Genomic DNA, 15748 nt, shown 5'->3' with positions numbered 1-15748 from the left:
AGAGGGAAAAACAGGTGGGTTTTCTCAAGGAACGGTTTGTGCGTTCTTGCACCGTTCCTCTCCGTTTTTCTTGGGGAAAAGCTCGGTGGAGAGTAAGGGTAGGCTGAGCATCAAGGATCTTGGGTTAGACTTGAAGATTTGGCAAGAACACATCAATGTTTGAGGTAAGTTTTAGAGATTTTCGGTTTTAAGGGTTTTGATGGTTTGAGCTGTGTTTTGAGCTGGATTGATGGGAATCTCAGGGGATTTCTGGGCAAGCTTTGAGGGAGAGCAAGATAAGGAGGCCTAGGGTTGATTCAAGGTCGAAATTTGCAGCAATGGTATGATTTCTAAGACTTTATCTTTGTGGTTTGCATGAATTTCTGGTTTAGGGTTGTTCATGGTAGATTTTGAGATTTGGGATAAATGATCTTGGGATTTGAGGATTTGGGATGCTTGGGATGAATGGAGAGTGTTCATAAGCTTGATTTTGAGTTTGGTAAAGATTTGGGGAAGTTTGGTTTGAGATTGGGTGAAAGAAATCGCAGAAATGCGATTTTGGGATTTCTGGGCTGCAACTAGCGCTACAGCGCTAGTCAGTGGGCGCTGTAGCGCTAGTCCCTGTTTCTGGAGGGGTGTTCTGCTTGTAGCGCTACAGCGCCCTCTTTAGAGCGCTGTAGCGCTGCACTGTTCACAGAGGGGAATTTTTGAGTTTTGATGATGGATTTTGACCTAGGGTTCGGGGCTTGTTTCCGCCACTTTGTTTTGGGGATTTGGGACTTCCCGGGGGCTCGGGATTGGTCCCGAGGCTAGGTATTCGGACTTGGGGTTCGGTGTTGACTTGGACCTATGTTTGTGCCTAGGTGTGCGCTAAGGCTCGGGTGGGATCGTGCTCAAGGAGTCAGGTGATCTAAGCTATTGATTGGAAAGGTAAGAAAACTATAACACCCGAGGTTAGGGCATGGCCCCAGATTGTATTATGTGCAAATGTTTAAACCTTAAATGAATCATGATGTGTGTGAATGATTATTTCGAATGTACTATATGTGTGATTATGATGAAATGAGCGGCAAGGGCCGAGTACGGCGTAAGCCGGGACGGCCGTGGGCCGAGTACGGCGTAAGCCGGGGCGGCCGTGGGCCGAGTACGGCGTAAGCCGGGGCGGCCGTGGGCCGAGTACGGCGTAAGCCGGGGCGGCCGTGGGCCGAGTACGGCGTAAGCCGGGGCGGCCGTGGGCCGAGTACGGCGTAAGCCGGGGCGGCCGTGGGCCGAAAGTAACACCTAGCACATGGGATGCTATAATCAGGGCGGGGCCCGGTGGATTCATGTGTTATGCTATAATCAGGGCGGGGCCCGGTGGATACATGTGTTTGCTTAGTCTAAATGGTTGACTTATTTATTTGTGGATTATCTGTTATGATAAAACTGTATACATTGCATATGTTATGTTCTGCATGAGTTTTCTTGCTGGGCTTCGGCTCACGGGTGCTCTGTGTTGCAGGTAAGGGCAATGACTGAGTCAACCAACCATGAGTACGGAGAGCGTGAAGCGACGTGTACATGTTTGGTCTGCCCGACTGCTTTGGTTGGGGGTTTATTCGAAAATGGCTGTAATAATCTATGATTTTATGATTTCTCAACTGTAACCTTATTTCAAGATGAAATTAGTTTTCAAACCTTATTTTGGGATCCCAAATGTTTAATAATAGAAGTTTTAATGAAATGACGCATTTTCAAAGATTACAGCCTTAACTTTTAATTAGTCACACTTTTGTTTCAAAACCTCGGTTAGCGAGTCCATTGCACACTGTTTTGTCTTAAAAACTCACTTAGTAACGGCTCTAAGGAAGTAGGGCGTTACAACTTGGTATCAGAGCGAGCCAAGGTTTATTGGTTCTGGAGATCGACCGAACATGTACGCTCGCTGTCAGGGACAAGCTCGACTCAGGGTTGGTTGGTATGATTAATTGACATGTCTGAATATATGTTTGAATGCCCTGTTTGCCTGCTTATTTATATGGAGCATGAGGAATGAAGTGACATATGCATGAGATACTGATAGGGCCTGGCCCTTGACTATTGCATGTTGAGATTGATGCATGCTGAATAATACTATTATGCATATGGATGAATATTGGCATAATGGTTCGCATATTGAGTGTATGTGGTTAATTTTCTGAATTTATTCATTAGTTATATCTGTTTATTTGCTTGTGTGAAGCATGTTGAGATCTGGGTATACTTAGTGATGATAGTATATGGTAGCTAAATGTTGATCATTGTGATTTCGGCCTATTTATGTTTTTGGGTGCATGATATCTGTGGTCGTTGGAATCTAGTTGTGGTTTGGTTCGGAGTATGAACCACGGAGCTCGGGAGTTGGTCAGATTTGACAGGTGAACTCGTGTTGTTGGTTCCTAGAAGGGTTTGTGAACATGGTGTTGGATTGAAAGGGGGAAATTCTAGATATAAGTTGGAGTTGAGATCTCCAGTTATCCCTGTTAGCAGCAGCAGAAAGTCACTAGTGTGTGAGTAGGCTGTGGGGTTTGTTAGTTGAGATGGGATAGAAGAACAGCGGATTTCTCTGGGGGGAAATAGCTGATTTGGATGTTCTAACAGTAGGGTTGCCAGTGTTGGTTTACTGTGAGGTATGGACAGATAAGGGTACTGTATGAAAGGCTTAAAGGGTATTATCCTCGGGTGTTGAGGAGAGTACAGGCTGACAAGGAAATTATCAATAGACGGGCAGAGTTAATTCCACCCATGGTTAAGAGGATGAGAGATCCTGATTAGAGGGTTATGTTAAATGATGAGGTAGAGGGATGCCTGGAGTTGGTACTCGGACTCAGGTACTGGCTTAATGGGTTGGAAAGAACCTAGATGATGAATGGTTAGAAGAGATTTTAAAGACACGATTTGAACTGTGGAGACTGGTGGACTTATAAGTTTGGTTTGGACTGTTGGGGGTAACAACAGCGTAGATCGATGGGTGTGGTGATTTGGGTAATTCATTTCGGAAAGTTATACTGATGGATGTATCCTGAATTGATGGCGACCCATTTAAGGATTTGAGATCGGGAAGGGTCTAAGGTATTTGGGCTGCGCTGAGGTATGAGGCTATCGTCTGTATGTGGATGGCGGAGAGGGCCATGATGTCGAGGAACTGATGGTTGATGATTAGAACATGAGTGCTAGAGCCGCAAGGGCAGTGCTTCCTTTGATGGAATTAGTAAAGATAGATTCGGGAAAATCAAGTTAAAAGAACCCCGGATAGGGTTGTGGCTTCTGGAATTGCCAAGAAAGGGGAGAGGTCTGGGTGAAAGGATGGTACTGCTATTTGATAGAACGCAGCAAGGTTGGATTCATGATTGTCGAGGTAGAAGGACCCCAGACAGTGCTTGGGCACCTAATTTGAGATTTGAAAGAAGCTTGATTGCTAAGGTGGTTGTCGAGCTGGCGACAGGAACCAGGGAGGTTAGTTAGTATGCGCTTGGGGGAGAGGATGCCACCTGAGAGGAGGTCAGGTGAGGACATGACTTCTACGTAGAATGACTCGAGATGTTGGAATGGATTTCCATGGTGAGGGAACGGAGAACCAGAGTGCAGCGATACATTTAAAGTTCGAGGCTGAGTCCTTAAGGATGAGTATTTAACTGGCGAGCTTATGCTTTGGGCATGTAGCGAACTAGAAGGGCTCGGTGTTGAGAATGTTCCACGAGGGAGATGGACATAGAGAGGTTGCCTCAAAGGTGCCATTTGAGAGGCCGAGGACAGTAATACTTATTGAGAAGGAATTAGAAACTCTGGCAGATGGATCGTTGAGGATTTCATCTGGAGTACGTAAAGGAGATAGAGCTGATCAGTGGGGAGATTACGCAAGTATGTAAAGAAAGATTTAGGGGATACTTCAAGGTCAGACTTCAGATAGGATTGGTATAAGGAATGTTGTAAAAGACGGTTTTGGCCGACAGAAAGTCTATTGAAGCGATCGAAGGAATCTGAGCCTGGGTAGCCAGAGTGTTGTACTGCGGGGACTGTTAGCATCGCAGGGTTAGGACGAAAAGTACAAAGGTTGGATACAAGGTGGGACGATGTCCCTAAGAATTGATCTATGACCTGTTTTTTTTACTAGTTGGAAACCAAGGAAAGAGACATTTCAGGAATTTTGTTTTGAACTGAGTAAAGTGTGAGGAGTTGGTAACAAAGATTCTAGATTTGGTTCAAGCTACGGCAGCACAGGTAAGTTCTTTAAGTAGAGAATACAAGAATGGTTCAGGCAAGTTCCCTTCAAGTTCACGAGCATTACATGTGGATTACTCCCAGACGGAAATGGTGAGCAAGTGACTACGCGAAAGACGTTAGTACCCAGAAGGCAGAGTCTCAGGTAAGGTTCTACGGATTGTTAGTTTGAGCGTCGTCAGGAATACTCAGATTAGAGCTACAAGGAGAAAGGACAGACATGAGGAGATTTGATCCGAAGCCGTAAAGAAGCTAATGAAGAACGTTTGAAGAACAGAAAGCCTAAAAAGACTGGTAAGCGCGTCATCTATTGCATAAGCAACTCCAGAGACAACTACATCAGAGATGAAAAGAACAGTAAAACTTGAGGTTAGACGGACTGAGTGTGTCGAATCAGAAAGAAATTCAGAAGACAAGGTAAGAATTGATTAATATCTAGGAATGCTGGAATGTGTGTGTGTTATGGCTAAGTTAAGAGTGGTGGCATAAAGGACCTGATCTATGGTAGGGTTATGGAAATGTGGGAGTGTATCACGAGTTGGGCACGCCCAGGAATAAACTGACGCGAGGATGGATTGAACCTTGCGGGAGATGAAAGAATGGATCATGGTTGATATCCTTGGAGTGTTAAGTCGACTGTTGTGCAGGGCATGAGGTACGTGAGTGTTGGGTATTAGTAAGAAAGATAGCATTGAGACACAGAGGTGGTGAAAGGTAACAGACAGATGATCAGTGTTTAAAATCCTCGAGGGAGCGAGGGGAGATATAATTGGAGGCAGAACTCCTAGTTGTGAGGCGTGTGTCGGTCAGGTAATGACGCCATAGATTGTAAGGGAGTGGTCAAGGCAACGACTGAGGTTGGCGTAACGTTAGTAGGTTTGAGTAGCTGGTGAGGGTCACTGAGCTATGGAATCCGAAGTGTCAGCTTGGGTCGAAGCAGGGAAGAACCCTGCTAAGGTGGTACAAGTTAGGATACCAGGAATGGATAAAGGATCCAATTAGATTTGGTTTATGAATGAGAATTCTGAATGGACATTATTCCACCTCCTAGGGTACATCGTACCGGGAGGGTCGAGCGGGTGCCGGAATATAGCGTTTTCCTTTGGACCCTGAGGGGTTGGGTGATGTGGTAGTGTATCATGGGAATAGACCACTTTAGACCTTGAGTAAATTGTTTGGACATGAAAAGTTTAACTCAGATTGAGGGAGTTAATGTTGTTGGGTCAAGTGAACTGGTTTCGAGATAGAACGTCGATGATGCTGAACTGAGCGCTGAGTATGCGAAAACTTGAGATTTTAAGGGAAGCGTTATCCCTGGTGAGATAGCCGTGGTGGCAAATGTTGGCGTCTTGTTAAAGTAACACGACATAGGACATGGTAAGAGACGAAGGATAATGAATACTACGGTCTGGCTTTAGTTCAAAGAGAAAGCCAAAGAGATTGTTGGAACTCTTAAGGCAGGAGTGTCTGCCTATTTGAAAGGATAAAAGAGCTGATAAATTGCTAATTTATGAGGAAATAAAGTTCCGGAAGGAAAGAGTTGCGTCTCTGCGTAATAACAGACGAGGATCTGTAAGGTGTTCAGAGAGGGCAGGGAGAGTTCTGACTCTTAATTCACCTTAGCATTCCGAAGTTGTACTAAGAGTTAGGCCAGCGGGGCCTACAAGTTAGTCCCACCTAGTAAAGGTAACGACGTTTGAGTATCTCTGGAATCAGGATTAAGACAATGAATTGGTCATTGTAGCCTAGGCAGACCCTGGGCTTCGGCAGGGTTGCGGTGTAACGAGAGGCTATCGAGAGTATGGCTATTAGACAAGACCTTGTGGGGCAACATTGTTACTCTTGTAAGAGTGTAGTTGGAAAGTAAAGTAAAGGCGGTGGGCCTTGGAAATTATAGTCAGAGTTGCGGGTTTACTGACTGATGTGTTGGATAAATTTCGAGGACGAAATTTTTATAAGGAGGGGATAGTTGTAACGACCCAAAATAGCTAATAAGGCTTAAGGGCCTTGACTAGCGTGCCAGGAGGGCATGATGGAATTTGTGTGTGATTTTAATTATTTAAATGCATGGTTATGATTTAAAGCATGTTATATGACTATTTGTTTATCTGAGATGCATGACTATGTGAGTTAGTGTGCATGTAGGCCCGGATCGTGTTAGAAGGGCATAATTGTAATTTTGGCCATGATTGGGCGTAACTGTAATTGATATGTGTTGATTGTTGAGGCCACAGTGGTATGTGGATGTATCTGTGCCTTGTGACTCGAGGCGATCCCAATGAGCGGGCTAGCGGAAAGTGTTGACAGGAATTTATACCCAGCTCGGGGCGAGCCTGGGGGTATAAGCAGGAATTCAGAGAAATGGATTGAGATTTATTTTGATGATGGGGGATAATTATTTGGTGATTTATCAGGTATTGGGAAGCAACGGGAAAATATTAGAGACACTTGAGGATTAGCGGGAATTGGGTGAATGACTAAAATGGCCCTACTTGAACAAAAAGGATTTAGAATTTATAGGGAGGGCGTTTTGGTCATTTGGCTTTTGGAGATAGGTTTTTATAAGGCTTTATAGAGAGAGGGAATGCTGAAAGAAAAAGAAAAGAAAGAAGAAGGAAAGAAAGAAAAGAGGGAAAAACAGGTGGGTTTTCTCAAGGAACGGTTTGTGCGTTCTTGCACCGTTCCTCTCCGTTTTTCTTGGGGAAAAGCTCGGTGGAGAGTAAGGGTAGGCTGAGCATCAAGGATCTTGGGTTAGACTTGAAGATTTGGCAAGAACACATCAATGTTTGAGGTAAGTTTTAGAGATTTTCGGTTTTAAGGGTTTTGATGGTTTGAGCTGTGTTTTGAGCTGGATTGATGGGAATCTCAGGGGATTTCTGGGCAAGCTTTGAGGGAGAGCAAGCTAAGGAGGCCTAGGGTTGATTCAAGGTCGAAATTTGCAGCAATGGTATGATTTCTAAGACTTTATCTTTGTGGTTTGCATGAATTTCTGGTTTAGGGTTGTTCATGGTAGATTTTGAGATTTGGGATAAATGATCTTGGGATTTGAGGATTTGGGATGCTTGGGATGAATGGAGAGTGTTCATAAGCTTGATTTTGAGTTTGGTAAAGATTTGGGGAAGTTTGGTTTGAGATTGGGTGAAAGAAATCGCAGAAATGCGATTTTGGGATTTCTGGGCTGCAACTAGCGCTACAGCGCTAGTCAGTGGGCGCTGTAGCGCTAGTCCCTGTTTCTGGAGGGGTGTTCTGCTTGTAGCGCTACAGCGCCCTCTTTAGAGCGCTGTAGCGCTGCACTGTTCACAGAGGGGAATTTTTGAGTTTTGATGATGGATTTTGACCTAGGGTTCGGGGCTTGTTTCCGCCACTTTGTTTTGGGGATTTGGGACTTCCCGGGGGCTCGGGATTGGTCCCGAGGCTAGGTATTCGGACTTGGGGTTCGGTGTTGACTTGGACCTATGTTTGTGCCTAGGTGTACGCTAAGGCTCGGGTGGGATCGTGCTCAAGGAGTCAGGTGATCTAAGCTATTGATTGGAAAGGTAAGAAAACTATAACACCCGAGGTTAGGGCATGGCCCCAGATTGTATTATGTGCAAATGTTTAAACCTTAAATGAATCATGATGTGTGTGAATGATTATTTCGAATGTACTATATGTGTGATTATGATGAAATGAGCGGCAAGGGCCGAGTACGGCGTAAGCCGGGGCGGCCGTGGGCCGAGTACGGCGTAAGCCGGGGCGGCCGTGGGCCGAGTACGGCGTAAGCCGGGGCGGCCGTGGGCCGAGTACGGCGTAAGCCGGGGCGGCCGTGGGCCGAAAGTAACACCTAGCATATGGGATGCTATAATCAGGGCGGGGCCCGGTGGATTCATGTGTTATGCTATAATCAGGGCGGGGCCCGGTGGATACATGTGTTTGCTTAGTCTAAATGGTTGACTTATTTATTTGTGGATTATCTGTTATGATAAAACTGTATACATTGCATATGTTATGTTCTGCATGAGTTTTCTTGCTGGGCTTCGGCTCACGGGTGCTCTGTGTTGCAGGTAAGGGCAATGACTGAGTCAACCAACCATGAGTACGGAGAGCGTGAAGCGACGTGTACATGTTTGGTCTGCCCGACTGCTTTGGTTGTGGGTTTATTCGAAAATGGCTGTAATAATCTATGATTTTATGATTTCTCAACTGTAACCTTATTTCAAGATGAAATTAGTTTTCAAACCTTATTTTGGGATCCCAAATGTTTAATAATAGAAGTTTTAATGAAATGACGCATTTTCAAAGATTACAGCCTTAACTTTTAATTAGTCACACTTTTGTTTCAAAACCTCGGTTAGCGAGTCCATTGCACACTGTTTTGTCTTAAAAACTCACTTAGTAACGGCTCTAAGGAAGTAGGGCGTTACACATCTCTTGGCATGCATGGGACCTCTCCTCGGACATGGTCCGAGCCAATCACCTAGGGCTCTCCTCGGACATGGTCCGATCAGAGCTTTCATGACCTTTCCTCGAACCAAGGTCCATGCCAATGAATTGGCTTCTCCTCGAACATGGTCCGATCCAAGCATCTAGGGGGCTCCTCAGACTGTAACGTCCTACATTTTTGGGTACCTTTAAATTACTCGAGTCGGGATTTTTCCCCCGGGTTAAGAATATTATTTTAAATAATATTATATTTTGTTTGTAAGTATTCCATGAGTTATTTCTAGCCAAAATATGAATTTTGTGATTTTAAAAGTCAAGATAAGACTTTCGGTCGTGGACCGACACAAAAACCCTGATCGGGTAAAAATCTCGGAAAATAAAACGAAAAATCATGGCAATTATATTTTGGGCATAAAATACATTCATAAAAGTTAAAGTTTGGTCAAAAATAATAAACCTAAAAGAAAATGGAAATTTTAGGGCATTTTGTGTTAAATGCCTAATTTTACCGAAATGGGGAATTTTATTCCATGAATGGACCTTAGGTTAAATTTTATTATGTGATTAATTAAATTAAATGTGAGAGACATTTAATTTAATTAATTAATGTTAAGTTTGGTGATTAAAACTTAATAAAAGTGAAAAAGGTGTCAAAAGTCAATTTGGACTTTTCTTCTTATGAAACCTTTATTAACCTTTATAAAAAAAAAATTATATATAACATAGATAAAATAAAGAGGGTGGCCGGCCATGTGGTTTTTAGAGTTGTGTGAACCCAATTTTATAAAGTTTAAAGCCCATTTAATGAAGAAGTCAAGTGGGCAAGTGGGTAAAAAAGCACTTAAGTACTTTGTGATATTTTGAAGAGTTTTGTGAGCAATTCCCACACTAAGAACCGACCACTCTCCCTCTCTCATTCACTCATCTGATTTTTGAAGACCTTTCAAAGTTTTCTCTCAATATTCAACCTCAAGAACACCAAGGAAAACTTGGAGGCTAAGTCTTGGTCTAGGAAATATTTTCCCCTAAGGTAAAGTTTCACTAATCTAGGCTTTTGTAAAGTTTTAAGCATAGAGTTTCAAATAGCTAATTAACTATGTTGTTGGGGGAACTTGGTTAGGGATTTTGAAAGGTTTTGAAGGAGTCAAAGCTTATAGGAAGGTCCAAACCTTAAGCAAGAACACCAAAGAGGTAAAAAGTTTACTTTTGATGATTGTGTTGTAGGGTTTTTAGTTTTAAGCATTATTTTGTATATGTAATGCTTAAAGTTTCTTTTTGGTGAAGTAATAAGGTTATGGTAGTTGTTTAATAATTTTTATGATGCATGTGTATTGATTTTTGAAAATGGGAACCAAAACCCCCAAGGGTTTTGTAGGATACCCTAAAACAAAACATGTTTTAAGCTGTGACTTCCAAGGGGTCAAGCAGCCACTGTATATTGGTTTTTGTAAAATTAAATTGTACTGTGATGTTGTTGAGATTGAGTACATAAAATTGAGCTTTTGAAACACTAAAGAATGTTTAGAAATGAGTAAGTTACGCTATTTCAAAGTTTAGGTAAAAAACTGTTTTTTCGTATTCTTATTTTCGGAACCAAGTTTGGACAGCCACTGTATAGGGCAAATGAACCCAGTTTTTTCTAAAATTTTGTGTACATATTTCTGGCATAACCTATTAGTCCACTGTAAAATTTGGTAAGAAAATATTAAACGGTTTGAAAGTTATTAACTGTCAAAGTTTGGAAAAAATAAGGACTTGAAAATAAGGTCATTTTTACCTCATTGTTGGAAAATGATTTCACCAATAAAAAATGCTCATTTTGACCTAAGATTTTACAAAGACCTAAATGGCATAACAAAAATTGAATTGGGAAATTTTGGTAACAATTGGGTAAGTAAATTTCAAGTTATGAACTAACGAAGTATGTAGTTAAAAATGTGAAAAATAAGTTTTTCACACTTAGTGTAAAAATGAGATTTTGGAACATAAGGTAAAAAGTAAAATTTTGCTTATTTCAATATATAAATTGGTAAGTCTTGAAATCATATTTTCACTAAAATTACCCCTTTGAGTTTAAATGAATTATTTTTCTAGTAAGTAAAAATTGATTAATTGCTTTTGGAAAATTAATTAGTCAAGATGAGAAATTCATAACGGTTTTCCTAATTAAGACAAATTAGGCAATTTTCTTAAATCGGTTTTTAGATATTAAAAACCTTAAGAAAAATAAAAGGAAAATTTAAAGAGTTTATTTTCTTTAAAAATAATTAAGGAATTTATTTGTATTTTCTAGATATAATACCGGCTAAAATCTTACATATTTTAACCGACTAGTCGAAAGTGCGGGTTAATAGCGATACCTTGAAAGAATAAGATTTTTAGCGGATTGCGGGAAAATACCATTGTGATACCCGAGCCTAGGTATCGAGACCTTAGGATAGGTCTCCCCGAGACTTAGGGTTTAGTCTCGAATATTTTGTATGACTTTCCTTAATAGGTTTAAAACCAAATAAGGATTATAAATCCTTACAAATGACTTTTATTAAAATGATCAAACTGCCCAAAATAATAATAATGAATTATGAGTGCCATAATTAATCCGAGTATACTGTATGGATAACTACAGTATTGGCTAAGCGTAACTGGACTGAACGTTGGAGGGTGAAAACCTGCTGAGCGCTAAGGACTCAAAGTAAGTCAACTTATATTGTATGGCTGCAACATGAAATGATTATTGTCTTGTATGTTAGTATAGGGATACATGCACATATATAGACTGTCATAGAAAGTTGCTTAGAGACGTTAGTCTAGTGAGTGCTGATTTAGAAAATATGAACGGTAGAAGTCCGTCATATCCTAGACAGTTGATCCCCGTCACACTGCTTGATTTTATTTATGTCCGGTTCATTACCGCGACGAGTGGCCATGAGATGAGGATAAGCTGGTTAAACCTAGGGGCGCCAAGATAAATGGGACCTAGGGGCCCTCATGCTTACTTAATCATTGGACGGTTAGAATCCGAGCAAGTGCTCTGATAAGTTATTCCCGGATAGCAGCCATGAATATTGGCCATTCAGTGAGAGTGCCTAGAGATACTAGGGGTTGCCAAGATTGAGTGAGGCTGAACACCCTAGGGGCAACTGCTCACCAACACCACTGATTAACGTAGAAGTCTCCGTAAAACCGTGTAAATTGGATTACACTCTTGAATATGTAGCGATGCCCTAAGTAACACGATAGTTACCCTTGATGAGAATATTTATTGGCTAGATCTTAGTGTGGAGACTCGGTTCTCTTTTACAGATTAGCAATTATGTTGGAGGGCGCGTTACGCCTGAATTGTTGGAAATTGTCGAGCGTTGGTCTCGAATTATGTTGTGATATAATATATCTGCTTGCTCTGGGATTTTCTGAGTGCAGGGATATAATTGTTGGTAAGATATAGTTGTGATATAATATATCTGCTTGCTCTGGGATTTTCTGAGTGCAGGGATATAATTGTTGGTAAGATATAGTTGTGATATAATATATCTGCTTGTTCTGGGATTTTCTGAGTGCATGATTTTTATCTAGATATGAATTAATTTATCCTTGGTTATCAGGCATGACCATAAGTTTGCCAGGACGCTTTAGCGTTCTTGAAATTGATTGTGTAGGGTCTGGATCCCTATTTCTCTATCTGCTTTGTTTGAAAGTTGATCTTACTAAGCGTTTTCGCTTACCTAGTTGTTTCATGTTGTAGGTAAGTGTAAGGGCAAGGCAGAGCAGTGAGCGCTGGAGTCTTCCTTGCAAATGTACATGTGGACCGACCTTTTGGGAAGTCGTTTTATTTTTGGAAATGTTGTGTAATTTTCCTAAGCAAGGCTCACTCTACTCTTTATAAAAAAATGTTTGTAACTAAATGTTAAGTATGGCCATACGACTTTTTAAAAAGTTTTTTTTTATATGGGTTTTTGAGACATTTTGTTAAATGAAAACATTTATATTTTCGCATTATCGAGTCTTGAAAATCAGGGTCGTTACACGGACTAAGGTCCGAGCCAAGCACTTGGGATGCCATCCTTGGACCAACGTCCGAGCATACCATTTGGACTCCTCGGGTGCATTTGGCCTGGTTATGACGCGGTTCCTCTTGGTCGGATGTAGCACCTTAGGCACCAAAATGCTGGGCCTAGATCATTGGACATAGGCGAGATGCTCCTCGGATCAACATGCATCCAATCAGCCATCCCAAGGTGTGTGCTCGACACCACATTTTTCAAATACTTTAAGTACCCTTAGGCACTCTTAAGCATTTGTTTGATCCACTCCAGGGAAGTTGATCAGTGATACATGCTTAGCCTACTAGGGATGTTGTATCTGCTCTCCTGAGCAAGAAAACTTTGCACCTGATCAGCTAAACTTGCACCTGTTGGGATTTATACTTTACTTCTCCTTGCTAACTTAAAACATTCTAAGTCTCCTCTAGACTTAAAAAGTTATAAGTTTTTTGTGAATAGTAAAGTCACTCTGGTGTATGCCTTATATTTTCGCATGAGTACTTAGTTTTCTAACTTAGAAATTCTAGACATTTCATAAGTCCATGCTAAGTATACTTTCTCACACTCTTATTGCTCTAACATTTTATGAGCATGATGTTTATGGTCACACGAATATCTGCTCCTAACTTGAAATTTTTAAAAATTCCAAGTTACTTAAGCTTTGTCAAACAAGTTAGCTCAATGGCCTTTTTGGACTTCGAAAATTTACAAGTCAGCTTAAAAACAGATATATTAACTCGTGCTCTTATTTCCTGTGTTAAATTATATACCAGTATACTCCATGTGCCCCCCAGGTGATTGAGGGTTGAAAGATCCTTAGTCACTTGCTACCTGACCGAATCTGTTCGAGCAGTTAATTACTCGTGAAACACATAGAATATATGGAAAATATTCTAGCAGTTGAACACTGCTTGAACATATCGACCAGTTGAACACTGCCCGATTTTACCGACCAGTTGAACACTGCTCGGATAACTAACACACATGCATATTTGTAGCAAGAATCGACCACGTTGCGCGTAGTCTCTTTTATTACTCGTAAATTAAAATGGACAAAACATGTCTAATAACGAGTCTTAAACAACCAAAATTGTTCAAAATAAAATGACTGGTTAGCAAATAACCAGTTCATACACCAAACTTAAATAACAAGTCTAAAAAACTCAAAATCAAGCTACCACTCTGAAAGCGGTATTTAAAAATAATATCTCCTTCGATGCTCTATGTGCACGCCACTCCAGTGATTCCTGCTCCTAGCACTCCTCCTCAGCATACTTCTCATTTGCTTAGTTGCTCTCCTCAGCCAAGTGTGGACCTCCACATATAGCGTCTAAGGTGAAGTCCACAGGTCCAGGCTGCAAGGGTGGAGATCTTTGTCGCTTGAGACCAGAGTTGCTGCTACCTCCTTCTCCTTGGGGTGTCTCCGCCCGGTACTTCCTCAACTTGCCCGACCAGAGAAGAAATTCTATCTCATCCTTGAGGTGGTTGCATTCATTCGTGTCGTGACCATAATCTTCATGGAAGCAACAAAACTTGTTCATGTCTCTCTTCCTCATCTCTCTCCTGATGGGTGGAGGCTTCTTGTAGGGAACCTCTTCTTGACTAGCAAGATATATCTCTGCTCGGCTGGTTGAGAGAGTGGTGTAGTTAGTGAATTGAGGCTCATACTTGGTTGGCTTTTCACTTGAACTCAACTTTGCTTTCTTTTCCTCATGGTGGTCAGACCCATTATTTCCACGCTTCTTTCCACCATCACTAGGAAAGTCAGTTGGTCTACCCGGATTGTTTATGCCATTCTCCCCTTTCTCTATTGCATCATCCAATTTCATATATTTGTCCGCCCGGTCAAGAAATTGTTGAAGTGTTGAAATTGGATGGCGATGGATGCTGTCCCATAGAGGACTCCGATAAATTATCCCATCAGATATGGCAACCATCTTCCCCTCGTCTCCTACAGCAGTTGCTCTATTGGCTTCTCTCATGAATCTCTGTATATAGTTCTTTAGAGACTCATCTTTTCCTTGTTTGATATCTGCCAAGTCGTTGGCATAAACTGGTGGAGTCCGGGCAGTGCTAAATTGTCTACAAAACTCCTTCCTGAATGCCTCCCAAGAGGTAATGGAGTTTGGCTTAAACTTCCAATACCACTCCTGGGCAGTGTCCGTCAAGGTGGTGGGGAAGACTCTACACCGATAGTCATCACTCACTCCGAGCAGTTCCATTTGGTCCTCGAACTTCCCAATATGTCTGATGGGATCTGCCTTTTCTGTATAAATTGGCAGTACCGGTGCTTTGTAATTTGCTGGTGGTTGGGCTGCTCTTATTCGAGCACAAAATGGGCTGTCACTCCGGTAGTCAATCGCATCTATCTCGGAAGGTCGTTTCGACAAACCTTGCACTGCAGCTGCTAGCATGTCAAGCTGGGCTTGGATGGCTGGTGCAACTGATGAGGTCCCAAGGTCTTGACCGCCTGGTCGGGCATTACCATCTGGCGCGCCACCGTCAAGTATTTCTACTTGACTGGTAGGGTGGTCCAGATTTTTCCCTTCAACCGAGACGGTCCTCCTCTTGTCGGTGATAACATCCCTTAGATCCTTCGATTTCCTAGAGGGGTTACTACGCGGGACTTCCTCTCTCCTGCTACGCCGCTGGTCAAGGTGCAGTGGAGGCTTCTTGGCGCGCTCTGGGCAGTGTTCTCCTCCTTGCTGGTCACGGCCCTCCTTTTCCTTTGACTGGTCGGTGGGATGACTATCAGCCTCATCACGACCATGCCCATCTTTGAACTGTGAGGTTCTCTTCTCCTTAGGAGCCTTATTTTGCTCCTGCCCAAGTGGAGTCTTCTTACTACCCGATCGGTGACTTCCAGATCTTGAAGTTTCTGAACGATGGCTCCTGGAGGGGGTCCTAGAGTGCTCCCTTTGTGTTGAGGCAGTGTGCGATCGGACTTTCTCTTCCTCACCAGGTGGGTTATTACCACCCCTCCTTGGTCTATCATTGTTCTTACCACCAGCTTCTGTGGTCCTTGCTCCTGGGGTGGTTGCCCCTCGTGCTGCAGCTTGGGCATTGGC

The sequence above is a fragment of the Humulus lupulus genome, chromosome 5 (genome assembly GCF_963169125.1).
Source record: "Humulus lupulus chromosome 5, drHumLupu1.1, whole genome shotgun sequence".
NCBI classification, from domain to species: domain Eukaryota; kingdom Viridiplantae; phylum Streptophyta; class Magnoliopsida; order Rosales; family Cannabaceae; genus Humulus; species Humulus lupulus.
The sequence above is the reverse complement of the archived record's forward strand: the minus strand, read 5'-3'. Positions refer to the sequence as shown.